Source organism: Lepisma saccharinum, chromosome 17 (assembly GCF_977018435.1).
Source record: "Lepisma saccharinum chromosome 17, izLepSacc3.1, whole genome shotgun sequence".
In the NCBI taxonomy this organism is placed as follows: domain Eukaryota; kingdom Metazoa; phylum Arthropoda; class Insecta; order Zygentoma; family Lepismatidae; genus Lepisma; species Lepisma saccharinum.
The window spans coordinates 6,720,699-6,738,188 of record NC_139245.1 but is presented as its reverse complement, the minus strand read 5'-3'; the positions used below and the strand labels follow the sequence as shown (position 1 = coordinate 6,738,188).

General features: G+C 40.5%; 1 protein-coding gene across 6 annotated transcripts in view; it reads right to left on the bottom strand.

The window, feature by feature from the left end:
* spir (spire type actin nucleation factor) overlaps positions 1-17,490 on the bottom strand; it is a 322,402-nt gene that overhangs the window by 224,050 nt on the left and 80,862 nt on the right. The window lies entirely within an intron of this gene.

Sequence of the window (17,490 nt, the reverse complement as noted above, 5' to 3'; positions counted from 1 at the left end):
AGTAAATCACGAATGCAACCTTTGACCTTTGTTGCCCACTCCTGGGACCCAGAGTCAGGTAAAGAGAGCAAGCTCTCGCCCTCCCCCAAGTTTTCCGATAATTACTTGGAAGTTAATTTACTTCCTTGAGGCCATAGCACCCGTGGTTCCCCTCCCTTCCGACTTGTGACGCCCACTTATGTCGAATTCCGTTTTTTTTTACTTCCTTTCCTGGATTCTTTGAAGTCCCAATGTCATCAATATCATCAGCCTAGCAGGTCAACCGGAAATAGACCAGGCGAAGGTGGCGGTCCTCGTGGAAGTCCCCCGAAACTGTTCTGCAATTGACTATAATTTTTTGTGAGCGGATTTTTATACCTTTTAAATTACTCATTGTTACTTGTTGTAGAACAGTACAGTTACAATATTGGTAGTGATTGCTGCTACAACTGTTTTAAGCATTGTCATTGGCTGACAGCTATATGGGGGTAGTAATAATCTGTGCTGGTTAGGTTAGGAGAGTTGGGTTTGGTTCTCTTAGAAGACGACGACGAAAAATGATTGTAGCAGCAATACCGACCTAAAATATTATTCCTTTAAGAATAGCATTCGAAAAAATTCTATTAAACCATTGTTTGGTGATGGTAACAATGTTACAATGTTATCCAGTTTTTATGTGTAGTACTTTCTACTAAATTTCTCAACGACAGTATGTTTATTTTCTATATTCTTAAAATTGTATCAAGTTCAAGGAGGCCAGGGGGCAAAATGGACCCCTGCCCTGTGAATCAGTAGAGCTCTGAACCATCAACATGATGACGTACTCGTTATTTTTAAGCGCTTAGAATAATTTATTGTACACCCAACGGCAAAAGAAACCATTTTCATTCAGTTTGTTTTCCACACTGTGATGAGAACACATTTGAATAAGAACATCAATAAGTAGAGGCTTATTGGAATCAACAGAATTCCACGCCTTTAAACAACACAGTATGTGGAATAAAAAATAATGAAAATTACGATGGACAATTTACCTGATATTATCTTTGCCGTTGACTGAACAAGCTTCAGCCTTACACAGTTTGGAATAGTTCAGTAAGAAGCGTGTGTACCCATCAGTGATGTGCCGTAGACTATAAGTTTACGTCTACATGCGTTGTCTACACGTAATCTACGCGTAGATTACATTCGGTTGTAGTTTACATAGACTACGTAGACAATCTAAAGTGCATTACAATTCATTTTCAACGCTTTCATGATGAAAGTGAAATTTTCAACTATACTGGTTCCTAACGAAATGAAAAGAATCCTATTTACAACAATATTTCTCTTATCTTCTATTATCAAATATGGAAGATAAATAGTATGCAAAAAACAACAACAGATGGCAGTCGTGAGGCAAGAGTTGTCTTTTTCCCATAAAACACTAGAATATTTCCTATATTAGGTTTCTTCCTAGGTGAGAAATTGTTCGAATTTGGAAGAAAGAGTATGAAAAGTTCTCTTCACACATCAGCAACTGATACGCAGTATCATTTTGTTCTGCTTCCAAGGCGCCCTTTGCTAAGTTATCACCTTTCGCCATGTTGTTTACATAGATTACGTAATCTACGTGTAAAAAGGAGTCTACGTGTAGAATGTAGACTATCGTTGTTTACGCGTAGACGCACATCACTGGTACCCATGCAAAATTAAGAAGGCAAAGACGACAAACAAGTAACAATGCAACGATTTTAATAACAATGCAAGCCAAAGTGTTGTGTCGGCCACGAAAATATATGCCGTGGCATGATTGACGCAGGGGGTGCTCGTTCGGCGGCGCAGATCGTATGCGCAGTTGTCCGTGGATGCATGACGTCATCGTCGAAACACTCGGCACGGAAAAGGCTGGTTCCTTATGCAAATATTGAGAAATTTGACAACGAATATCTTCTAAAATATAGTAGCAAGGGAAAAGTTACAAGTTTTACTGTTAAGATTCATCCTTTCTAATCAATTTATCACAAAGTTAATTCAAATGTGTAAAATGGTTTTCAAGAAATCGTGTTACGAAGGAACCCCTGTTTTGTTCTCTCCAGGCTTCCAATGTAAGGGAGTTTTAACTTAAGTGCGTTGGATTTCTCTTTGCCCTATGTTTTGAAATAAGATTATTTTGTTCTTGTCAACTCAAATCATGCCTAAATGCTATGGAAAGCTGTGAAAACTATTATCAGAAAACTAACGGAAGAAATCTAAAATATCACAGCTTGATTGATATAAAAAATACGGGATTGCTCATTTTTGTGAAAAAGGCATTGTGCGAGATCTAAAAGCAGAACTTTTTAATACTGTATGTAAATGTAAGGGTGTAATAAACGTGACTGCTTCCCAGGTATGTATCCAAGGGGGGCTTAGAGGGCTCAACCCCCCGAAAGTTTTCGGTTTACACTAGATAAAATGCGATTTTTTGTTTCTTGTGGTGTCAAATAAAATATTGTGACGTTAATTTAAGGAGAGAAATAATTATGGAGGCAAGACGAAGAATATTCTATAACCCTGTTATTGGTAACAGCTCGTATCCAAGGTGGGAATCAGGGGGCTCAAGCCCCCCTTCAGAAAATTTTCAGATTACGCTAGATAAAATTAAGTTTCTTGCTTCTTGAATAATATGGTGATAATTTGAGAGAGATAATTATCTAGACAAGACGGAGAATGTTCTATAAGCCTGTTATTGTTAATAGCGCGTATCCAAGGTAGGGATCAGGTGGCTTAAAGCTCCTTCCCCCCGCTCCCCAAGGAAATTTTTCAGTTTGCACTGATAAAATTAGGTTTTTGACTTCTTGAATAATGTGACGATAATTTAAGAAGAGGAATAATTATCGAGACAAGACGGAGAATGTTCTATAACCCTTTTATTGTTAATGGTACGTATTCAAGGTGGGGATCAGGGGTTCGAGTCCTCCCCCCGCCTTTAGGAAATTGTTTTGTTTACACTAGATAAAATTACGTAGGTTTTTGGCTTCTTGAATAATGTGATAATAATTTGATATATATAATTATCGACGTGAGACGGAGAATGTTCTATAATGTTCAAACACACATACTGAGATGGTTTCGGCACACAATGTTAATGCATGAAAAAAGAGGAGTTGAGTGGTAGAAAATGTCCCAATTTCACGTTCTGATTAAAATGACAGCCTTAAACAGTGGCGACGGTTTAGGAGATAGTTGCTCCCCATTTTTTTGCCTCCACACTATCACACTATGGCCTCTTAATGCTTGTCCTCTTGTCCACCCCCCCCCCCACACACACACATTTTGGAACCCAATGGCCACCACTTGCCTTACACATACAATTGTGATACTCCTTTAAAAAATTATGTTCAGCCCCCCCCCCCCCGAAAGGAATTCCTGGATACGTGCCGGCTGCTTCCCGTAAAATATCACTGCACTCTCCACGTTTCTCTTCTGTCTTTTCTTTGGCGCCGTCAATAGCTTCAACACGTTGTTTTTTTTTATACATATTTGTCACATATTTGTTTTAATTAGTATTCTGCTCGTTCCGCCACCTGAACGCAGCAGCTAGGGCTCAAAGGGCAGTGCAGTTACACCGGAAGAAGGCTCTGAAATGGCAGGCTTCAGAAGATAACTCATCCAAATTAAATTAAACAGGTATGTGTTTTCTCTAAATTTAAATCATAGTTCACAAATAATTTGATTAAAAGTTTTAAAAGTATTTTTTATATGTATGTTTTATATGTTAAAACTATGTTTTATTTAATAGCGTATTAATTTGGTGCATTCTTCACCAGCATAGCTATAGGCAGTACCCACACTACAGGGGGGGGGGGTCAGGAACGCCTCCCTATTCTCGTTCGACAATTTCTCTCTCTCTCTCTTATCTGCCCCCAGTAAAACTACAAAAATAAATAAATGAATGAATGCTCTTTTAGCCAAAATGTGCATTTTTGTGTCGTATGTAACAGAATAAAAAACATGATTGCCCCGGGAAAATATGATTTACCCCTCCAACTTTACTATTGCGCCGTCACTAGCTACAACATATTTTGATTTCTATTGTTCCCACATATTTATTTTAATTTTAGTATTGTGAATCATATTCCACTGTGTTACCTCACGTAGCCACCCCCCACCCCCACACACACACGTACGATTTCAATTGTAAGTTTTAGACTAAGCTTGTGAAATGTCCATTTATATCTTTGTATTCTTGAGCCATTTAAAAAAAAAAAATCATTTCGCCTCTTCTTCTGGACTATTTCATAGCAATGTTCTCCCACTGGAAGCCCCTTTGCAAATCGAGATCCGGGGCTATAGCCTTTCCAAGCCACCGTCCCCTCCAAATACTCTCTTGGCCTCATGAAAGAAAAATATATGTATTTCTTAATTTGACTTGGCAGTTTCTTTTTTCGAACAGGAATAAATTTTAAATTTTAATAGCTTATAAATTTACACTAGCAATTTTGAGTAAAGTTCTCGCGTAACCCTAAAAGTACATTTAGAGACTGCAAGGTCAACTCTCGATATTTCAGATATATTAATAATTTTCATCACAACGTCTTGTAATAATTATTTGTTACTTCAATAACCACCTCGCAAATGTTTCTCGCATATTAAAACATAGATGCCATTTTCTGTTTATTTCCTTGTAATGCTGACCTCCGTGGCGAAGTGGTTAGCACAACGCTTTACGATGCCAAGGGCCCCCAGGTTCGAATCCCCGCCCGGGCATGGGTCTACTTTCCTTTCTTCAATTTCATCATATCATCACGCATCCTCATCTTTGCGATTAGCCATATGTGACAGATAAGCGAAGTAAAATAAACTAAGTCTATTAATCAATTATTTTTTTAAACTCTTTAATTCTTCTTCAGCATGCCACGTTTTTGTCAAAATTATATTACGATTTGTAAAATGACGAAATTCTAAAGGAGAACACGCAACTTCTTTGTAGCGCATCGGTCAGAAAGTTTCAGGAATATGTATTTTCAAAATACATTTTTTCACATGTACTTTGCCCCCTTTTAAAAGCAGCGCGTTTTCAATTATGTTACTAATCATTAAAAGGATGCCTCAATACCATCTTGAAGGATGACAATTATTATTTTCCTCCTCCTAAAAGTAATAATATACTTTCGCTCTCTGAATCTAACTAACTAACTAACTCTCTAGCCTTCTTAAACCCGAAGGTTCATGGCTGCAGCAACACAGGCCTTCCATCTGTCCCTATCTTGAGCAAGATCTATATACTATTTTCCATCCCTACCGATTTCCTTTAGGTCCATCTCAACGTTGTCCCTCCATCTTCGTCTTGGCCTTCCTACAGGTCTCTTACCATCTGGTTTCCCAACAAGAATCCTGTAAACTCCTCTTTCCTCTCCCATTCGTGCCACATGGCCTGACCACCTAAGTCTTCTTGATTTAATTATTCTTATAATATCTGGACATGAATACAAATTATGTAGTTCTAAATTATGTAACCTTCTCCACTCACCTGTCTCCTCATCCCTTTTAGGTCCAAATATTTTCCTAAGAATCTTATTTTCAAATACTCTCAATTTATGTTCCTCTTTTAATGTAAGGGACCAAGTTTCACACCCGTATAATACTACAGGCAAAATTACTGAATCTCCCATATAAATGCTAGGGGCCGTCTGCTTCAGCCGAGCTCATTGCTTCTCCGGTGACGTCACGCGTTCGTGCAAGATCGGCAATCTTCGGATGGCTTTACCTAATCTCTATATACCTTGTGATTGACGTATCCGATTCGTTTGAAAGGGACGCAGAACGCTTTCGAAATTGAGTTCTTGTGGAGAGGTTGAGCGATCCGAACTTTTGACAGCAGAGCGAGGCATTTGATCGCCCCTTCATGTATCTAAATCTGAAAGATCGTGTGTTGTTTACCACGCCTCGTTGGGAGATCGAGCATGTTCATCTGATAAGGAAAAGTAGTCTTTTGAAGTAGTCGGCATGATCTGATTACATGACGGAAAGATATTGAATCTAGCCATTGTGTAACTTCGAATTTTCAATAGTTCGAAGGCGGATTCCGGCTCTGAAGATTTGAATTTGGAACAAGTACAGTATATCAGATGGAATTTGGCAGTTCAGTTTACAATGGCCCATTGAACATTAAGTAGTTTAGGAACAGTCTACTAACAACCCAATTACAAGGAACAATATAATCATGGCTTGAGCCTAAACTAGGTTTCAATTCTTGCGTTCAATTATCCGTTGGCCTCGAATTTTCTGACCATACTGTGTTATTTTTAACCAAAACATTTCATGCATGACCCCAAGTCCTCTTCGTGTCATAGAACTTGCTGTTGTTTCTTGAGAACATTTTAATGCGTGAATTTCAGTATATTATATGGAATTAGCTGTTAGGATGTCTGTCACAAATTGAATATATTCGTGTCGACCCCCGCGACGGAGTGGTTATCACAGTGCTCTATGACGCCAGAGGTCCAGAGTTCGAATCCCGGCCTGGGCATTGGTGTTCTCTGTGAGTGTCCCTTCATCAATTTCATCATATCATCACTCATTCTCATCGTCGCGATTAGCCAAAAGTGGCATAAAATTGACGCTAAACAACAAGAAACAAATCTTACGGATTGCGTATTGTCTGAGATTACCTCAGAGTAGGATGTTAACGTCCGCGAAGGTTGTGAAAGGAAATTTTTACTGTGATAAAGTAACGTAAGAAATGTATGTAGAGGTCTATTAAATCCACCTGTCACACAGAATAATGTACCACTTGCTACCAAAACTTGCATATTGCGTCAATACCATACCACTTTTCTTTTAATGTTTTAAATATAAGCCTGTCTGTCTCTTGTGCAGAACAAGATTGAACAGCGACCATCAATCTTAAAAGAAAAGTAGATTTTATCCAGTCATGTGGACCCCTTATTCACGGAGGAAGTTGCTCGATTTGCCAACTAGGGAAGTAAAGATCCTGTTCCCCTTCACGTTTTGCAAAGATAAGAGAGAACATAGCACGCAAGACTACCAGATGGTAGATGCGAAATTACATTTCATTACTCTGCAAAAATGGACAACGATTGTGTCCACTCAAGACTCGTACTGTGATAAATGGTAGGGGAAATGCACAAACTGCACATTCAATCGGTGCCTTTCAGTTTCATCTTCAGGAACAGATGTGAAGGCAGATGGTGGAATGAGGGTAGTGAACACGATACACAAAAATGCATGCTGAACCTGTTGTCATGTTACTTTATGAACGGGTGGTTTTTAGTGGAAATGTAGCACAAGTCCTAAAAAGATCTACTGTTCAGACTCATATTTCAAGTTTTTGTAGGTCAACCAAACTCTCCTTCCTAGGCCGAAAATATTGTCAATCTTTCCAAGTCTCAATAAACTGTGCATTTAATTTTATCGCAGTTATCGTAACAATCCCTCAATAAAACGAAACACTTCATCGGCAACTAAAATGCAATTTATTTGACGATCCACAAGGAATTTGTTTATATTAACTACCTGTCTTGTTAACTACCCAATCCTACCGTCGTGGCGCTAGTGAACGGATTCTGGTTTTCATGTCCAGTGTATCTATCATCTTGTCATAGGTTTAGCATACTTATTATTTACTCATTATAAATGTTTAGATGTTTCAAATTTACTTCGCCCTTTTTATCTTTAATTATACCATAGATTCCGAAGATACGTGCATTTCAACTTTTCAGTTAGTCCAGATTAAGAACTAACGTTTTCCTTCCTCTCAAAAAATAAGCATGCTTGGACAATGTCATTCACACATTCCCCCTCCCCCCAAACACAAAATCCTCTACCCTGTTTCAATATTTTATTCACGTTCTTTTTAAATATAAACCGGCTTCGGTAGGAAGATTTATAAATAATCGATTTCGAAAAACATTTCTCAACAATAGGTCATTAACAAATTTTCAAGCCGTCTAAAAATCACAATGAAACATTTAATTCTTTAACTACTGTAGGTATAATTTAGAGTAAAGTTGTTTATTAATATGCGCATATGGAAAGATTGGAAGATATTGCAGAAAAATAAGAGGAAAATTTACATTTTGATAATATTTCCATCTTGGCTCAGTCGGTAACGCGTCTGACTACCATGCTAAAGGTCCCGGGTTCGATCCCCGGCCGGTTCAAATCCGGGAACTTTTCTAACGGTGAAAGCGGCCCCGGCGCCCACCCAGCGTCGAATAACATGGGTACCTGGGGGAAACCCTGGGGGGTAAAGGCGGTCAGGGGCGTGATGCTGATCACATCACCCCCACTCACGACCGGATCAAGAAAGTGTGGGGCGTTACCCCCACACCCCCTATACGCCTTCATGGCGTGGTGCTATGCACAGGGGAGCACTTTACCTTTTTTTTAATTCGACTACGAATTAGGCGTCCATAAAACAGATGAATGATGTATTGATTTTGTTGCACGTTTGCATCTTCAAAAACTCACAGTATGACGTAATGTCAATATTACAACAGACTATCTCGAATCCACTTTCCCATTCAAATGTGTGTGTATAATTACATCTTCTGTGGCAAGTTTTAAGTTTCTATAATATTTCTGCCACTGTTAGACTTCTCTAGGTTAACAGCGACCCCTAGCATGAATTGATTCAAGAAGGAGAAACAAAATCGTACGCCCTGGCCTTACCTAGGATTCGAACCTAGAACTTCTAGATCCCTGTCTCGTTACGTTGACCAATCCGACACAGAAACCAGCTGACCTGTGTTAAATAAAGCAGGGCGAAGTAAAAGCAATAAGGAATCTTTTCGAACTTCTATTAAGGCCATGGTAGTTGACAACTTCAAAATAATCTCCACGAAAGGTATAATTTTATGGCCGTTTACGAATAGAACCCATTTATTTCTTTAAAAAAGTGGAACTTCCAAATTTAGACATTTCTTCCCAGAGTCGACTGCGGAAATGGTACAAGGCAAGTCTATGGAGAGGCAAATTTTCCTTTTCCGAGTCTGGTTCTGGCGCACATCGTGATCATGTCCCGTGGTCGAGTCACGCGAAACGTTCATCAACGCGACATTTTTTCCCTTTCCTTCTAATCGCATCTTTGCCGCAATGCTTCCTGATTATTTTAGCACTGCGGCAAATAATGGCAGTGCATCGCTGGAGAAATGCATTTCCAGATCGCTGCATCGTCCATCCAGTGAAGAAAATTTCAGTCAGATTTGTTTTTTAAAAAAATCGTATCGAATGTGCCGATTTACTTTCCTCAGACAAACATGTGTTGTGTAATGTCCTTTGCAGGTGCCTTTATAACCTTGTACTAAAAAGTGCCAAGGGACTCTGTACAACCCTTTTTAAACTTTAAGGTAAGGGCTTTAGATAAGCGAATTTTCCTCGTATACCGGGTGGCCAGAATTAAAGTTACCCAACTCAGACCCCTCTGTAGCCTGTTTGAGGCATCATAGAACTCTGAAATTTGGTTAATCCACTATGCAGACCATGGGGAAGAGGATGGCGATAAGAAAGTTTAATTTTCCGCCACCAGGTTGAAATGTGGCGCTGTAATAAGGAATATGAAAAACATAAGTCAGGTGTACAAATCTTTATTGTTGGTTTCTGCCAGTACAGCAGTGTTCAATATGCAGCTGCACTATTACTACCGTTCTGATAAAACAACTTCACCAACAATGCACGTTCATTCTTATTTAATGGCATGGTGATCACTTCCGAACTTTTGTTCAGCACTCACGTTAAGTGATTTAGCTGAGTTATTAATTAGAAAGACATTTGTTAGTGGCTGAAAGTTGCGAGAAAATAATATCTTGTTTATTGCAAGATTGCAAGGTAAAGGTAAATCCATAACCAATTGAAGCAGTTTACGTCATGATTACAACCCATCATGGAAGTACAGCGCCACATTTCAACCTGGTGGCGGAAAATTGAACTATTTTTTATATCGGCATCCTCTTCCCCATGGTCTGCATAGTGGATTCACCAAATTTCAGAGTTCTACGATGCCTCAAACAGGCTACAGAGGGCTCTGAGTTGGGTAACTTTAATTCTGGCCACCTGGCATGTAAGAAATGATGTACTATATGGTTTCAAATACATTTTCTGCCTCTAGGCTAATCACAATCAGGGTGAGTGATGATCAGTGGCATGCCCAAGGGGGGTTGGTGGGGATTATAACATCCCCCCCTTGGCCCAATATTCCTAAAAAAAAAGAACGTCAAATTCAGGAAAATATGACAAAATGAGGCTGACTACCAAGAAAAAGTATACGTAACCCCTCTCTTTCCAAAATCCTGGGCACGCCACTGGTAATGATTGAGTAAACTGAGCGACGTATAAAGTTTGACGCGCACTGAGACGCGGAGGAACGCGGCAACAGACACGTTTCCGGCGTCACAGTGGGCGACAACCTTTAAGATAACCTCCAGAATTCTGGCATGGAAATTCCGCGCTTCGGTTCCCCCTTTTCCCTGTAGTGGGCGTTACACAATTTGATTTCAATAGAAGCAGGCAACAGAAGTTCTGTAGCCGCATTTCTCCGCGTCTCAGTGGGCGTCAGGCTTAAAGGAGCACCAACCGCTAGGCCAGGATTCGAACCCGGAACTTTCGATGGCGAAATTTTGTGCTCATGTCTCAAGGCCACCAGAAGGTTCTAGTTATTGTTAATAATAATAACCACAATAATAATAATTGTTGAAGGCACAAGTGCAAAGGAATGCACATACCCAGCCCAGGTCTATATTGATTGATTCAGTCTATTTTACTTCGCTTTTGTGCCACTATTGACTCACAAACACCCATGCCGGGATTCGAACCCGGTACCCGTGGCGTCGTAGCGCGGTGTGCTAACCACTCCGCCAAGGGGGCCGGCCGGCCCCAGGACTCGAACTCATTATCATATCACAAGTTGAGAAACCAACGTGCACAGACGAATTTTAAAGTACACAGTAAACATGTTAAAAAAAAGTCTCAACACCGCCATGGCGCATAAGGATACAGAAGTCTTGACCATAAAGAATGGCGAAACGAAGACTATGAATAAATAAAGAAGAAAACAGTCTAAAATATCGCTGTGCTTGAATCGTGCATTTGCGTTAAGTCACATCTGCAGAACGATATAAATACGCATTGCAGCATTGTCTGCTGACGTAAATATGAATATCACATCAAGTCAGATGTCCGCTGAGCTGTTTCCGCTCGACGAACGTGCATAAGGCTTTCCTAGCAGTTACCATCACACCGTATCGTGATATAGTTCTTGGTCGTATTTATTTCTGGCATCTCGTTAACCACCTTTATGCAAGTCATTTGTCAAGGTGGCTGCATGACAGGTGTGTCAATGTGTTTCCGGATTGTTTCCACTGCCCTCTACGAAGTTTAACAGAAATAATAGAACAAGAGTTTCGTGACAATTTCGAATTGTATTTTTTGATCATTTGACGTCTTCTTTCTTATCTCTCTAGGTTAACTGCAACGATGAGGATGCATTAATTGATTAGGTGTCTACCAAAATAACATATCCAAAATTCTTCATTTTTCCCGTTTCTCTTAATCTTTATTTATACGACACCTACTTAGGTAAAGTTGGAATTAGCAATTAAGGAAATAAATATTTATTTAATGAAAATCCCTACCAAAAGGCGAGTTAAGATGAAAACTGAAGGTGTGTCCCTTCATCCATCTTGTCTTATCACCATTCATCCTCAACTTAGCCAAAGGAGCAGAAAAATTAAGTAAAATAAACTAAATCAGTCAGTCAGTTATTATGATAGGAAAAACTCTTGACCATAAGTATAATTTCTTGACTTTTTCTTGACTTTCATGACTTACTTGACTGGTAGATGCCCTGATCTATAAATGATGAGTCGAAGATTCAGGTCAATGGAATCGGCTTATTATTTTTTTTATATTATCTAGTGTAGGTTAATGTACAAAGATATGAAGAAAGAAACTTAATGAAGCCGCATATGCTTTCCGAAATTCGAACCCAAAACCTAGAGGCAAGATGATGACGAACACTCAACCCTCGGCCACAGACGCAGCTCCCACGAGAGGGCATATCTCTCAATTACTTCTATAGAAAAGAAACGACAGATAGATGACTTGACCAAGGAAGAGAACATACTCCTCTTATGCTATTAGTGAAAAATCCCTGGTATATTCTCTATTCATTTGCACACTAAGAGACATTTCACACCGAAGCGGGAAGCAACAGGCGCTTGAGGATTTCACCAATCGAACGAAGGCTAGTGCGGTGTGAAATGTTGTTCGTTCCCAGCGTGTCACTTCGGTCTGAAAGCTAACTAAAACGTTTGGTATTTGTACGTATTTCCCTTCATCTTTACGTCACTTTTCTATCTATTTTTGGTTAATCGCGACGATGAGGATGGCAATTATTATATGCAACTGCTGGACGAATAAAGAGAGATTTATCGTGTTCAGTAACTTAACCGGGGGTATTATTAAAGCTTGGTGGGTATGGAATCAGGGGCGCCGACTTGTCAAAATTATTGGGGGGGGGGCTCTGATCATTGAAATAAATTAATGAATGACTCACTCCCTCTTTTTTTTAAGTTTTGGCCTCAGTAGTGTTCGGAATCTCGTAAAAGCCCATGAATACCTCAAAAATATTCAATTACTGTTCGAATGCAAAATGTCAATTGTTCACGGATGGATATGTCACAAGTTTCGTCAACCATAATAGCAAAATATTCCCGACTTTTAATATCTGCTACCACGGAGCGCAAAACAGATCTTCCTAATATATCAATGATCTCGTTCTGAATGTCATGCCAGAGCCATTTGTAGCCAGAACGTCCCATCCACACTCCTAGTTCATGCACATCTTCTTTTGAAACTTTTTTTTAGTAAAAATGTTAACAATACTCATAATTGTATACTTAGTATATAGTAATAAGTCATGTGTTTTGCTGTCTCTGGTCACAGCCCCCCAAAGTTGATGGTCTAGAACATTTCAAATGTGTATTTAAAGTTACGTTCATGTGGCACAATTCAGAGTAAACTTTACAAGAGAAACAAAATAATACATTATATCCTCTTAAGCAAAATTATTTAGGGGGCTCTGCCACCACATCGTTAACATTGGAGGGGGGGGCTCGAGCCCCCCAAGCCCCATGGAGTCGGCGCCTATGTATGGAATTTTATGTTGTATTTACTGTGCATATTTTCGCCTTTAGATGAATACGTGAGTAGGTTAGGCGGGTCAGTTTGGTGTAACGTGGCTTCAGTTTGAGATTGATGCTCCCAAATTACCAAGTGACCACAATGCGAGAACGAAGGGAGCTGTGGGCAGCATGATTTTCGTGCCAAAACAACATCTGCCGTTTCTCTTACAGTCTTCCCGCCTCAGGTAGCGTGCTGTACCCATTCCATTAATGTCACGAGTTTTTCTACCGTGATTTATCCTTAGCAGCACATGGCGATTCCTCTGGATATAAGGATGAGTCAGGGTGGGCGTGTGGCTGGCACGGTCCACTGCGTTTGGCGTGGCTCACGCAATGCAATGTTTGACTCTCTCGTGCGGAAATATTGAGCGGATGTGGCCTTGACCATCTGTTACTGGTGGCTGGTCTCATGTGTGTGAATGACATCACACAGGTGATCTGTACACCCGAACCCTCCTGTGTCTAAATGCGGTCTGATTGGACACGGTGCTTTGCGTTGTGGCCTTGGGTGTTGTATGGCATTGCATGAGTCATGCGATTTTTGCCCCGTTTTAATGTTTTCTTATAGGATTCGTTTGCGATAAAGTTGCACGGTTCCCTGCCCAGGACTAACGACAAAGTTTTGCAGCAAGTGTCTGATATAAGCTTGGTTCAGCGTTCCGAAACGGTTACCCTTGTCAGCAAAGGGTTAACGTACACATAGAAAACAAAATGTATCATATCGATTGATGCACCAGACTGCATCGATTGATGCACAAAAGTGTGTTTTATGGCTTCTTTAAAGAATCAGATTCACGTTTGATGTATTTGGGTGCATTTTTGTATGTGGTGAAAGAAACACCAAAGTGCATCATTTGATTCAAGTGAGGATCTCTTTCAGTCGAGATCCACTTCAGTGCATCAGCTGATGTTCCTTGATGCACCTTCCTGCATCATCAAAAAAGATGCATTCTGGTGCATCAAAACGCATCAAGGTGCATTAAAACGCATTGACTGATGCACTGAAGTGCATCTCGACTGAAATAAATCCTCACTTGAATCAAATGATGCACTTTGGTGTTTCTTTCACCACATACAAAAAATGCACCAAAATGCATCAAACGTGAATCTGATTCTTTACAGAAGCCATAAAACACACTTTTGTGCATCAATCGATGCATTCTGGTGCATCAATCGATATGATGCATTTAGTTCTCCGAGTGTAGCAGTGTATGACAGTGAGGCATGAACTCCGGATTAAGTCACAAAGTGTTACCAAACAAGTACTTAAATCACGAGTATAAAGTTTGGCAACGTTGCTTCTAAATGGATTGATTTATTGTTTCGAGACCACTTTATACAAGAAGGGCTAATCGGGATTGGAGCTACAGTGGGATCTGAACCACTGTGCCAGGGTATCGAACCCTCTAGTCAGGACAAGTTCTAAACTTTGCATTTGTATTTTTGTTTGTTCTTCCACTTTTGGCTAATCACGACGGTGAGGATGAGTGATGATTAGATAAGATTGAAAGGACAATCATCCATGCCCAGGCCGGGACTCCAACCCAGAACTTCGCTGTATCTATGATATATGAGGGCTGTTTTTTTTCAACCTCCGATGGTGCCGCCAGGAGGAATATGAAGCGTGAGGAAGCGGGGCGTCACGCAGCGTGATTGGCGTTCCCCCTGCCACTACCACCACCACTGCCAAGTCCAACGCTTCAGTTGAAGCTGAGCGACGGACGCGTAGAGATGTCTGCTACAATTGACTCTCCCGCCAAGTGCGATGTGCGTAGTGTGATACGATTTCGACAGGCAGAGGGGCACAATGCAGCGCAAATTCACCGTCGAATGAGCTGTATGCCGGAGAGGCATGCTGTCTTCGGGCATTGTCTTGCTTCGTGAGAATGCCCGACCGCATGTTGGTGCATCAACCCAAGACCTTCAACGAATCCACTGGGAAGTGTTTGATCACCCTCCCTACAACCCAGACCTGGCGCCGAGTGACTTCCCACCTTTTCCCGGCGACGATGAAGTGTTTGGTGCTTCCACACCAATGCGGAGCTTCGGCAGGCCTGGCTCAACAGACACGCGGCACCTTTCTTTGCAGAGGGTATTGGAAAGCTGGTGCATCGGTACGATAAATGTCTGAATCTTCTTGGTGATTACGTTGAAAAGTAGATTATACGTGTACGTAACTTTTGTCAATAAACCCATTTCGCTATTCACTGTGGTTATGGTTTCATGCCCTATCGGAGGTTGAAAAAAAATAGCCCTCGTATGTTGAGGAGAGTCGCCTCCGGGTGGGTGAGAGTAGGCCCTACCCAGAATGAAATACTCTTGGCCAACCAAAATAGTTAAAGTGAGAAATTTTCACTCATATAGGAGAAAAAGAAACATACTAGAGACAAAGAAAGAGAATATGTGGAAAGAAGAAGAGAAAAGGAATAAGAAAGGAAGAGAAGGAAAAAGTAGAGAAACGGAGGGAAAGAGACATGAAGAAAGAAATGCAGAAACTGAGGAACAGAGAAAGAAAAACGGAGGGAAATAAAGAGTAAAGTGAAAAAGAGAAAACTGAGAAAGAGAGAAAAAAGTGAAACTGAGGAAAAAGGGAAAGAGAATAGATAAAAGAAAGGGGAAGAGAGAAGAATTAATCTATAAAAAAACGGGTGAAAGAGAGGCAAAATATAGACAAAGAAATAGACACGCGGCAAGATAGAGAAATAGACCAGTGATGTGCCGTAGACTATAAGTTTCGTTCTACATGCGTTGTCTACACGTAATCTACGCGTAGATTACATTGGGTTGTATTTACATAGACTACGTAGACGATCTAAAGTGCATTAAAATTAAATTTCAAGGGTTTCATGAAAGTGACATATTCAACTATATAGGTTCCTAAGGAAATGAAAAGAATCCTATTTACAACAAAATTTCTCCTCTCTTCCATTATCAACTATGGAAGAAGATAAATAGTATGCAAAAAACAACAACAGATGGCAGTCGTGACGCAATAGTGGTCTTTTTCTCATAAAACACTAGAATATTTCCTATATTAGGTTTCTTCCTACGTGAGAAATTGTTCGAATTTGGAAGAAAGAGTATGAAAATTTCTCTTCACACATCAGCAACTGATACGCAGTATAATTTTCTTATAATTCCACGGCGCCCTTTGCTAAGTTATCACATTTCGCCATGTTGTTTACATAGATTACGTAAAATACGTGTATAAAATAGTCTTCGTGTAGAATGTAGTCTATAATTGTTTACGCGTAGACGCACATCACTGATTTGTACCCATAACCACCAAAGAAACACAGAGTCTAACTGAAAATAATTTGTCCACCCTCCAGTCAATCCTAAACGATTGATTGATTGATTTGCATTATTTTACTTCACTTTTTGTGCCACTTTTGGCTAATTTGCGAAGATAGGGATAAGTGAAGACATGATGAAATTGATGAAAGAACACTCACAAAAATCCACGCGATTCGAACCCAGGACCCCTAGCGTCGTGAGCAGTCCCCTTTTTCTTCTGGGACGGGTGTGTTCCTTCCATTCGTAGTTCCGGTGCTATATATCCCACCTGTGAAATTGACGTGAAAAACGGGGGGACCGAAATGAGATGCAGAACACCCCGGGCTTGGGAACGAGGGAAGACAATCATAAATTACGTCATTTCTCACGTGGTGTGCAGGTTAACCGGCCGCCCTATCTGCACCACATTGTCCAGTTAACGTGAAAAACAAGATTGATTTACAACGCTATCAACCTACACCGGAAAACGATCCATGCATTTCCGCTGGAACCGTTGAACATTTTTGTACAAAGAGAGAAATGATTGGTCGCTCAAACCCCGCACAGGTCCCGCCTGTTACGTGTCTGGCTTCCACAATCTATACCCGATACTTAGTGCGCTTGGCTCCTATAGATCGTAACTCTTTCACCTTCATATTCGTGCCAAATTTTCGCTGACTTAGCAAGCGCGCCAAAGAAAGAACCAATCACGGCCTCAGCAAAAGGTAAGTGAAGCTGATTGGCTGGCTATTTCACTCAAGTGCGCGGCGCGGCATTAGTCAGAAGATTTAGCGGAAACAAACTTATTTCTAACAGGCTGTAGCACTCGATCTGATGGAGATAATGACCCATGGGCGTAACTTAGGACCTAATTTTGGGTTTGTAAAATCGAACTTGGGGCTTAACTTTGGGGGGGGGGGGCAAATGAAACTTGGGACTTAACTTTGGGGGGGGCAGAATCAAATTTGGGACTTAAATTGGGGGAATAAAACTTGGGACTTAACTTTGTGGGGGGGGGGCAAAATCAAACTAGAGACTTGACTTAGAGGTAGGGGCAGAATCAAAATTG